This window comes from Bos indicus, chromosome 13 (assembly GCF_029378745.1).
Source record: "Bos indicus isolate NIAB-ARS_2022 breed Sahiwal x Tharparkar chromosome 13, NIAB-ARS_B.indTharparkar_mat_pri_1.0, whole genome shotgun sequence".
In the NCBI taxonomy this organism is placed as follows: Eukaryota; Metazoa; Chordata; class Mammalia; order Artiodactyla; family Bovidae; genus Bos; species Bos indicus.
Window position 1 is genome coordinate 74,301,251 of NC_091772.1, and position 11,089 is coordinate 74,312,339.

An 11,089-nucleotide genomic window follows, 5' to 3' on the forward strand; every position below is an offset into this window, starting at 1 on the left:
ATAATAAAATTCATATTATCTGATGATGACGCCTGTCTATATAATTATGAGTATACTTATAACTTTATATATCCTGATAGGAAAATAAAATAAGAGCCTGACTGGGCAAGAAGAAGGGCATTAGTGAAGTGGAGTGAAAGTCGTTCAGTTGTGTCTGACTCTTTGCGACTCCATGGACTATACAGTCCACGGAATTCTCCAGGCCACAATACTGGAGTGGGTAGCCTTTCCCTTCTCCAGGGATCTTCCCAACCCAGGGATTGAACCCAGGTCTCCCACATTGCAGGCAGATTCTTTACCAGCTGAGCCACAAGGGAAGCCCAGAATGGCATTGAGTCTTGACTGATATTTTACCAGCCTGGAAAAAGCAGTCTTGGCCCCAATGAGCAGACTCATGGAAGTACTGCATTACCGGGAGCCAGCACGGAAAAACCCCCCCATGACAAGGTCACGCGGAGGAGACCTGACAGGCAAGGTGGATCAGGACTCGAGGGACTCCCTGGACTTGCTCGAGAGTCTACCCTGAAACCAAAGTCTGTCTGTCTACTGTTTACTATATTATACTTTTCACCAACTCTTCTGACATTGCTACTGCTAAGTCACTTCAGCCATGTCCGACTCTGTGCGACCCCATAGACGGCAGCCCACCAGGCTCCCCTGTCCCTGGGATTCTCCAGGCAAGAACACTGGAGTGGGTTGCCTTTTCCTTCTCCAATGCATGAAAGTGAAAAGTGAAAGTGAAGTCACTCAGTTGTCTCTGACTCCTAGTGACCCCCATGGACTGCAGCCTACCAGGCTCCTCCGTGCATGGGATTTTCCAGGCAAGAGTACTGGATTGGGGTGCCATTGCCTTCTCCATTAACAGGGGGCTATCCCCGACCACCTTTCTCTGAAGAAAATCAACTTAGGGCTCTAATTAATAAGTCTCCTGGGCTTGAAAGGAGTATTTCCATTCTAACCCCTCTGTTAGCATTCTAGCCTGCTTGGCAGGTTTATCCATACTCTTGCAACTAACACACATGATTGTTCACAACATCCCAACCATAACCTTTGAGCGGTAAAAAAGTTTTATTAAAATAATACTGCATTGTTGAGCCAAAGTTTGCTACCAAGTTTCCTTATCCCTTACCCAATGTGTGCCTGGGAGTGCATTAGTTAATATAATTAGAATGTAAGAGAAACAAGCAGTAGCCTTGGCATTAGCAACATAAGACCCTTCAGTTAATAAGTTCTTTCTTTGTTGTAACCCACTGCACCTTTGCTCCATAAGAATGTAACTTTGTTTTCTGAGGGGGACACAGATTAGAAAAATAAAGAAAAAACACTTTAAGGGAAAAAACAAGTTTTCTGGTTGACCAGCCTTTATCAGGAAAGAGTCATAAAATGTTAGCAGACCACAGGGCCAGAAGATAATGTACATAACATAAGACCCTTGTAAATGGAAAGGTATGCAGGAAATGTCCTGGTTTCGATAAAGGTAAAACTGATGGAATGTTGAGCTGACTCTGTATGACCCTGCATCTTTCATTTCTGGAAATGTGTAACTCAGGGTATAAAAGCTCCTTTTGGAAATAAAGCTGCAGACCTTGTTCCACCTAAGCTTGGTCTCCTCATGTCATTCTCTCTCTCTCTCTCTTTCTCTCTCTTTTCAGGCTGATCCCCTGGAGAGGCAGAGGGTCTCTGAGTTCACTTTTATGCCCGGGCTTCTAAGACCCTCTACAGAAGGCGCTCTGCATCTTCACCCCATCGAGAGGGCGCCTGAGGCCTCCGTGAACAGAGCAAGTCCCATGTCAGGGGCTTTATTGGCTTTCTGTGTAAACCAAGGAATATCAGCCTTTTTCTCTCTCCGTTTACTTTCATCTCTCTTGCCGACACCGTTCATCCTGAGGGTATCCCTGGATCCTGCTGGGGCTGGACCCTGGCACTGCATTCTTGCTCTGCCTGCAAGTTGTCTCTGGAAGGAAGACACTCAGCTGTCACTCAACTCTCTGATTAATTTCATAACAGATAAATGATTGTTATTTGGCACTTGTTTCTTTTGGGGGAGGTGGTACGGTTTAGTCTTTCAAACTAAAACATTTTGGCAGAATGGACATCATGGACCATGACTGTGTAAACTCTATATTCATGACTGGCAATCCTTTCAATGGACAAGGAAATGGCAGCCCACTCCTTGCCTGGGAATCCCATGGACAGAGGAGCTTGACAGGCTATGGTCCATAGGGTTGCAAAGAGTCAGACACAACTTAGGGACTGAATACAATGCCTTTCAAAAAACTCATGTAATCTGTTCCCCACCATTCAGCTGAGGAAACTGCAGATAATTTGCCCCAGGACACATAGAATGTAGGTGGTAGCATCAGAACTAGACAATATCCTGTCATAGCCCATTTAATAAACTACCTGATTCTGCCAGGAATTCTGAAAATGCAGAGAACTGGTAAAGGTTTCTGAGTGCACTGTTCCTAACACAGTAGTCCCCTGTCCCCGAATCTCACCTCAGACCCAAATGATAAAGAAGAGTGAGTCTGGGTTTTTTCCCTGACACCAGACATGGGGGGTCTCTACCAACAGCGACTGATTCCCCCACACCAGCTTGGGGAATTCCCTTCTGACACTAAATCCACAGAGGTGACCCAGATGCCACAGGGTGAGGACTCCCTCCCTGCAGGTGGCCCACACTTCAGGTATTGATCACAAGTTCCAGGGTCTCTCATAAGGGTGACCAACTCACTATAAATTCATAGAGTCCATGACCCACCTTCCATGTTCAGCAATTTATTAGAACCATTCACAGAACTCAAGAAAGCCTTTTACCCCGGGACAGCCAAATGGAGAAGAATAGGACAAATGGGGAACCAAGGGTGCAGAGGTTCCAAGGTCTCTCAGGACTCTCCCCACCTCACAATCCCTTTGTGTGTTCAGCTCCCCTGAAGGTCTCAGAATCCAATGTTTTGGGATTTTTAACTGAGGGTTGGAGCTAGGCAAGTTAATTGAATCATTGGCCATTGGTGATTGAACTCAATTTCAGTACCCTCACCTCTGCCCATAGGCAATGGAGGTTGGTAGTTCTAACCCTCTAATCATTTGATGGTGTCTGCTGGGATCCCTTCCCATCCAGACACTGTCTAGGATCCCACTCTTGACTCATATCATGACTTACAGAAAAACAGCAAATCCCAAGAGTTTCAGGAGGCCTGAAGCATTAACCAGGACACAAATAAATAAATAAAGGTGAATCTTGTTATTATACGACACTGAGGTTTAGGAAAAAGATAGTGACCAGGAAAAGAGAGTCTCAGAAGTAGGGTCTCTGATCTGGTTCAGTGAGGTGGGATACTTTTGTTTAAAAGCTGAACATGTAATAACATGTCCATTTGTTAGTGTCCCAGAAGAAATTCAGAGAGGGTTGGCTGCACTCACATCAGCCCTGCTCCCCAGCCCCTTCCATGGACTCCCCTCATCACCCCCACCCCCAGCCTAGAGAGGAAAGGTGAGCATGGACTTACCCTGGGCCTGGTTTCTGGTTTCACCCCCTGGGTTGTCCCCAAGGACTAGAAGCGCTGCAAAGAGACAGAGCTGGCTCAACTTCGTGGCCTCGCAGGAAGACATCTGAGGGAAGCTGGGGGTTGATGGAGCTTCTCTAACCTGAGCTGAGGAGTGGATACAGGTGACAAGGAGGGGAGTGGGGAAGGGGAGGAGCTGAGGTCAGGCTCGTACAGTGTAATCTCCCCACATGGCCAGAACCCCTGCTGAGGCCTGCTGGGGCCAAATGCCCCAATATCCGCATTTCTGAAACTCGACCTCGCCTGTGGGTCTTGTGAAAACAGATTGTGATTCCACAGGTGCAAATTTTGCTCACTTTGTCACTGACGGAGCATCCCAGGACCTAGAGCAGTGCGTGGCATGGAATGGATTGTCAGTGAACAGAGGAGAGCAGACCAACAGGCAGGTAAGCGCACAGCCGTGTGTGAACTCAGGTCCTCCTTTGCAGCCTCCTGCAGGACTCTTCACACCTGGGCATCAATGCCCTTCACCCCCACACCTCAACCCCACCCACTTTAGAAGGTGTGACACAGGTAAGGTTTCTGCAACCATTGTGGCAGCATCTCTACTGGACAGACACCAGCTCTTTAGCTGGCAGTGGTCCAGGCAGATGGTGAGTCGGGCAGAAGAGCATGTCCATCTGGAGCACAGACTCTGCTTTTCTGGGGAGAAGAGACTAAGAGGATTGGGACATGTCTCCGCAGTATGACCACCCCCTGCCCCTCACTTTGTTTCACAAGCAGGAGAGCTTGCCTGCCTGAGTGTACCATGGGGGACTTTGGAAGATCGTCTGCAACATCCCCCCAACTCTGGTCTCCCCACCAGTGGCTTTGAGATCAGAGGATTTCATTTTGAGTCCCAGCTCTGCCTTTGCATAACTTTGTGACCTGGGGCCAGAAATTTCTTTTGTCTTCACGTGTTACACGCGATCCTGCGGCTCATATCACAGGGTTGCTGTGAGAGCAATGGAAGCCAGAGACATATATTCCTTCTCTGTAAAGTCAAAGTCTTTTGTAATAATAATAATAATGAGTGCCAGGCTGGGCTCCCTGCTATTGTACAGCAGAAACCAACCATAAAATCTAAGGCAATGATTAAATAAATTTAAAAAAATATAAAGTTACTATAAAAAAAAATGGTAAGACTCCATTAAAAAAAAAAATGAGTAATTGTGACAGTTAACACTTGACTCCTTTGATCAGAGGGTCAGATAAAGGTAAGGTGGGGTGGGAAAAGGGCTTGACCTGGGTGAGATCACTCACTGAAGCAAGAGGGCTTTCGGTTACCTCTGAGGAAGAAGGAGATCTATTTGAAAGAGAGACTTTGACTCCACTCTGACACTGGGGGAACTTCCTGACCATAAACTTCTAGAAGATGACACTACAACAATCAATGCTATTTTTTCCTTTCTTTACCACAGTCGACAGAGAATTTAAAGAGCAGTCAGGAGCAGAGGAAACTAAAACTCTGTGTGCTTCTAGACACTTTGCTTTAGTCCCTGGTGTTCAAGGAACTTTAGCAGCGTAATCAACATGGTTCTCAAAAATCACCACAATATTGTAAAGTAATTAGACTCCAATTAAAATAAATTATTTTTTTAAAGTACCCAAACCTGGGGATTGCTTAAAACAGACACCAGCATCCTCGTTCACAAAGAAAGAATCTGTGATTCAGAGAGGTGAAGTGACTGGCCCAAGATCACAGAGCAACATAGTGAGTTATGAAGCCAATCTTTTCTCCTTAATACTAAATCATTTTTTATTAACTGTTATAAATTAATAATTTTTCACAATAACTAAGCAACATATTTTTATGTTATTACTCTTACTATTAACAGATCTGACATTCATTAAAAGGTTACTCTTGTCAATACCTATACAAAGCATTTAACAGAGATAATATCTTTTCAATCCTCACCACAATTTTATGAGATTGATAGAGATAGAGAAAAACAACCTCTGAGTTTTAAGACCTGACCGGGCACCCCAGTGGGCCTTATGCTCTCCTGTTGAACATAAACATTTCACAAAACTTCAACATCAGACAAGGCCTTTCTGTGTCCATGATGTGTGCTAAGTTGCTTCAGTCATGTCCAATTCTTTGTGACCCCAGATTCCTCTGTCCATGGGGATTCTCCAGGCAAGAATACTGGAGTGAGGGGCGATACCCTCTTCCAGGGAATCTTCCTGAGCCAGGGATGGAACCTACATCTCTTATGTCTCCTGCATTGGCAGATGGGTTCTTTACCACAAGTGCCAGATGGATTAAGACCAAAATAAGCCACTCAGTAATCAAGTTTGAGCACAGACAAAAGTAGCTAAATTACACAAAGCACCAGTATGACTGAGCACCTTCCTATCTTGAATGACAGCTACTTCCTATCTTAAATGACAGCTACTTAGACCCAGTGAGCTCTAACCTCTATCTAGTCTTCCTTTCTGAGAGTTAAGATATCCAGTCAGAGAATAGTCCCACTTCTCACCAACATCCAGAGCAAAGCCAGCTTCCTGAAACCCTCCCCAAAATAACCTAACACAAGCCCACATCTTGTCAGTTCTTCCTAAAATCCTCATAAAGAGAAGCCACGTGGTTTCCCAGGGTGTGTAACGAGTACAATTCGTTCAACTAGCACAGGAGCATTTTGGGTGATCTGTGGTTGGAGACACTGACAGGTATAAGCATTCTCCTCATTTATTACGTAAAGAGAGTGAAACTCAGAGACATTGAGAAGTCTCCCCAAGACTTCAAAGTAGTGAGGACAGAACCAGCTCTCTAAAGGTCTCTTGTTTCTTTTTAAAAAACAAAACAAAACAAAACTGCTGTTTGAAGTCTCTAGGCCTCAATTGTCTCATCTGTAATGGGAATTTAGGTTTTGTTGTATAAATGTTGCTCAAGCTCACATCATCCCCAAGGCAGTAACATGAAAACACTATTAAACTGGCCCCATTTGGGCAAGCTGGGACGTCCTTTAAATGGGTACCCAGAATGAGTGAAGTCGCTCAGTCGTGTCCAACTCTTTGCGACCCCATGGACTGTAGCCTACCATGCTCCTCCGTTCATGGGATTTTCCAAGCAAGAATACTGGCGTGGATTGCCATTTCCTTCTCCAGGAAATCTTCCCAACCCGGGGATTGAACCCAGGTCTCGTGCATTGTAGGCAGATGCTTTACCGTCTGAGCCACCAGGCAAGTATATGACTGCAGTATAGGAGGTAATATTTCCACCTCGGGCAGGGGGACCCCAACATCTCGTGGCATGGGGCACCCTGGATCTGTGGCTGTGCCAGACACTCCTCTGCTGGAGGGTGGCACCGCGCCGTCCATCAGTGAGGACGCGGAAACGGTATCAAACAGCAGCGAGGGACGGGCCTCCCCCCACGATGTCTTGGGGACCATCTTTATCCAGAAAGTGGGGGCTTTTGTCAATAAGCCCATCAGCCAGGTGACCCTGGCCAGTTTGGATATACCCTTTGCCATGTTTGCTCCCAAGAACCTGGAGCTGGAGGATGCGGATCCCATGGAGAATCCGCCAGATTCCCCAGAGACTACATCTCCTCTCCAGGGCGGCCTGCACTCTGATGGCTCCAGCGAGGGCAGCAGCGGCCATACCCAGGACGACTTCGTCATGATCGACTTTAAACCAGCTTTTTCTAAAGACGACATCCTTCCTTGGGGACCTTCTATCGTGAATTTCAGAACCCGCCTCAGCTCAGCAGCCTCTCCCTCAACATCGGGGCCCAGTCCATGGCCGAGGACCTGGTACGGAAGCCCCTTGGCCGCCATCTCGCCCTCTGGCCTCCTGTCCTCCTTCCGTGGCAATTCCTGCTCCGCAGGCCTGGAGAGTTCTTCCCACTGCTCCCCCACGCCCACACCTCCCATCTTGCGGTCAGTCACAGGACAAGACGGTTGAACCATTACCTTCCTGCGATCGCACTCGAGATTTGCATTGCGCTCCGCGGTCACTATCTTGAATTTGCTTGCGCTTATTTCCTCCTTTTCTCTGCACTCTCATCCCAGCAGTTCTCACACTCTCCTGTTGTTTGCCTGATGTCCTCTACTTGCTGATGCCACTCAGCCAGGTTGCCTAAGTAGCTCTTGCCATCAGCTGTCCAGCTTGCCAGGCGGGTGCCAGGGACACAGGGCGGAGGCAGCAGGAGGACTGAGTGGTGGTGTTCTTGCCCTTTGCTCACTCATCCCCGTGCTCCCAAGTTCAGCCAGGTGTCCTGATACTCACTGTAAATGGTACCCAGTGGAGTCTTAAAAAGTTGTCCCATAATCCCTGGCAACCAGGGGGCCTTATAATCCCCTAGAAGAGTGATGCATCCTGGGAAATACTTCCCTGAGCCATGGACCCATGCTCACCATCTACTCCTACCCCTTCCTCTCTGTCATCTTCATTCATTCGTTCATATTCCCACAGTATCTGATTTCCTTGTGTGTACTAAGTAAGTCAGTCATGTCTGACTCTTTTTGTGACCCCATGTACTGTAGCCTGCCAGGCTCCTCTGTCCATGGGATTCTCCAGGCAAGAACATTGGAGTGGGTTGCCTCACTCTTGCTCAAATGGGGGAAGCAATTCAGAGGGTGAATTGGGACCTCTGATCCTACTGACTAGCCTTCCCTTTTTCCACTAACCTCTCTCCTCCTACTCAGTAATGGGGCATCCTGAGGGCCCCATGGGACATCCTGTCAGCCTCTGCATAAATTGTCAGAAGTGGGGAAGAGGGATTCCCCAGACTTTGAGGACTAATATTCTGAAGCTGATAGAGGGGACTCAGCAATATTGCACAAAAATCTAAAAGATAATTTTTTTTTTTTTTTTTTTGCCACACCACATGGCATGTGGGATCTTAGTTCCCCAACCAAGGGCTGAAACTATGACCCCTGCAGTGGAAGCATGGGGTCCTAACCCCTGGACCACCGGGGAAGTCCCCCTAAAAGACCGTTGTGGGAAAGAGGGAAATTACCTTGATTGCCATCTCCAAGTCTGTTAGGGCTGTTTTAGGACAAAAACAGTAGAATGGGTCAGTTGGTTTCCTGAAATTAGAGTCAGGACAGAAAGGACAAGGTTGGGTCAGAGGGAAGGGAGGGGTTTTTACTGGTTGAATGCGACAACGGATTGTTCTCATGATGAATGCTGTCACCTGGCACCTGCTGCCCACGTGATAGTGAACTCCCTATAAGAGGAGGTATCAAAACTGAGGCTGCCTGAGAGTTACCTCCAATGAAATGCTAGCTTTTAATTATTCAGAAGCCTTCCTCAGATCTTCTTCCAGCACCAAGTCCCTCATTATACCAACATCTCCACACCTACATTACTCAACTCTGATGGATCTGTTTCTCAGGGAGGCTAAAGGCAGGTGCTAAAGGCAAGCTAAAGGCAGCCTCACTCCTCTCAGGAGTTGGAATTGGAGGGGGGAGCAGGAAGTTCAAGCTGTGGGGCCAGGGCTCTTGTGTAAAGAAGGAGGTTCCCCCACACCCTGTGATGTTTCTGCCATGTAATTTCTCCAAGGATGCCTGAGGCCTTAGGAAGACAGATACCTCATTAGGGGCAGCTTCTGGGTCAAGAGGCCTCCAGCCTGGACCAGATGGAGGGAGGATAGCCAGAAAGAGAAGGACACTGGGAGAGATAGCCAGAGGCAGACAGATAGATGAGAGATGAGCAAGGAGGAAAGATTTTCTGTTGTTAGGGTGGGAGGTAGGCTTTCTGCTGCTCCCTGGTCTCAGATGGACAGACTGAGGCAGGAAGAGGGGCAGGGTCAGAAGGCTTTCTAAACTAGAATCCTCGTTGTACCATCTGTTGTTCATGTGTCCTGAGCAAGTGACTTCACCTCTTGAGGCTCGGCTTTCTCCTTGACAAAACAGGATGAGAATCTCAGATGTTGTAGGATTGACATGAGGCTAAATGAAATCATGCATGTGGAATGTCTCAGGAGAGAGTAGACCCTCCACTCACAGTGGCTTGTTTAGTGAGTTACTGGCTATTGATGCCCTTCTGTCCTGGGGCAGCTCAGTATTGACAGCTCCTGCCCTTCTCCAGGGAAAGGGTGTCTGTGCAGGGTGGCAGCCCCCTGTGTCCTCTCAGCCGATCACCCAGCTCTGTGCCTGCTTGACGTTTGGCTGGACTTGCTCCTGGGGCTTCTGGACGCTGAGCCCAGCTCCCTTCTCCTTGACCCTGGAGCGAAGCACAGAGTGTGTGTGTGTGTGTTTGTGTGAGTGAGTGTGTGTGTGTTAGTGCGAAGATGCTTGTCTGTGTCTGGGTAGGTCACTGTGTAATGGTGGCTTGGTGCACCATGGCTCTAACCGGGAGTGACTAGATGAGAATGAGTGAAGACATTGTGGGTCTCACCCCTCACATGTGCCCTGAATTTTACATCTTACAAAGCAACAGAGTGCATGGTGCACAGACTTGAAGTTAGATTCCTGGGATCAAATCCTGTCTCTACCATGTATGATTTTAAGCAAATTTCTTAACTGCTTGTTGCCTTCAATTTCTTCATCTGCAACATGAAGCAATAGTAACAGCTCTTCACCCCCTGTTTTAAGACTACCGTGAGGATTAGGTAAGTTAATATGCAGCAAGGGCTTAAGGATAATGCCTGTATCTAGAAGGAGCTAGGTGTTAACTGTCACAATTACTTATTATTATTATTGCTATTACTACACAGGGCTTTGACTTCTCAGGGAGAAGGAATATATATGTCTGTTGCCTCCATTGCTTCCACAGCAACCCTGTGATGTGGTCAGCGCTGATCTCACCTCACACGTAAAGACACGGGGCTCTGGGGGATTTATATCCTCAAGTACAAAGTTAGAAAAGCAGAGCCGGGACTCAAACTGAGGTGCTCTGGTCCCAAAACCCCTGGGGAGAGAGCAGGAGGAAGGGGGTGGTTAAGGGGATCTTCCAAGGTCCCCTGAGGTCCACTCTGGCCTCCCTGTGTGTGAAGCCAGGTGAGGGCCAGCAGGTGGCCAGGCTGTGGAGACATGTTCAGCCCCCTTCTTCCCCTTTGCCCCCTCCCCTTACTCCCTTTCCTTCCCAGACAACAGGCTTTGTGCCACAGATACGGAAGCTCTTCCTCTAGCTCAGCCTCTGCCTGGAAGAGGGCCAGGTAAGCAGTATACATCCAGGCAGCTGAGATGCTGCCTCAATAGTCGCAGAAAGGTGTCTCTGTAGTCTGAGTCAAGTGATAGTGGGGGCACCGATGCCCAGAGGTGATGAATCTGCAGGAGACTGAAAAGGAGGACTTCAACTAACATACTGCTGTTCACTTATCCATCTTTTGATTCACTCTCATCCACTCACAGACCATCCATCACAGGCCATGCCCTGCCCTAGGTGCTGGGATGCTCCCTGAGTGACCATATTGGACAAGATTCCACCTGTGGAATGACAATCTGTCTTTCCACCAGACCCACAGGCAGAGTCAAGTCTGAGAAATGCTGTTACTGGGCATTTGGCCCTAGCAGGCGGAAACAGGAAGTCTGATTCTGTAAGGAGATTACAGACTGTTCAAGCCTGACCCCAGATCTTGCCTTTCCTCTCC

At 47.8% G+C, this 11,089-nt stretch overlaps 1 pseudogene; it reads left to right on the top strand.

Moving 5' to 3' along the window:
* The first annotated feature begins 6,613 nt into the window (after positions 1 to 6,613).
* Positions 6,614 to 7,610, top strand: LOC109567710 (autophagy-related protein 13 pseudogene; annotated as a pseudogene).
* The last annotated feature ends 3,479 nt before the right edge of the window (positions 7,611 to 11,089 follow it).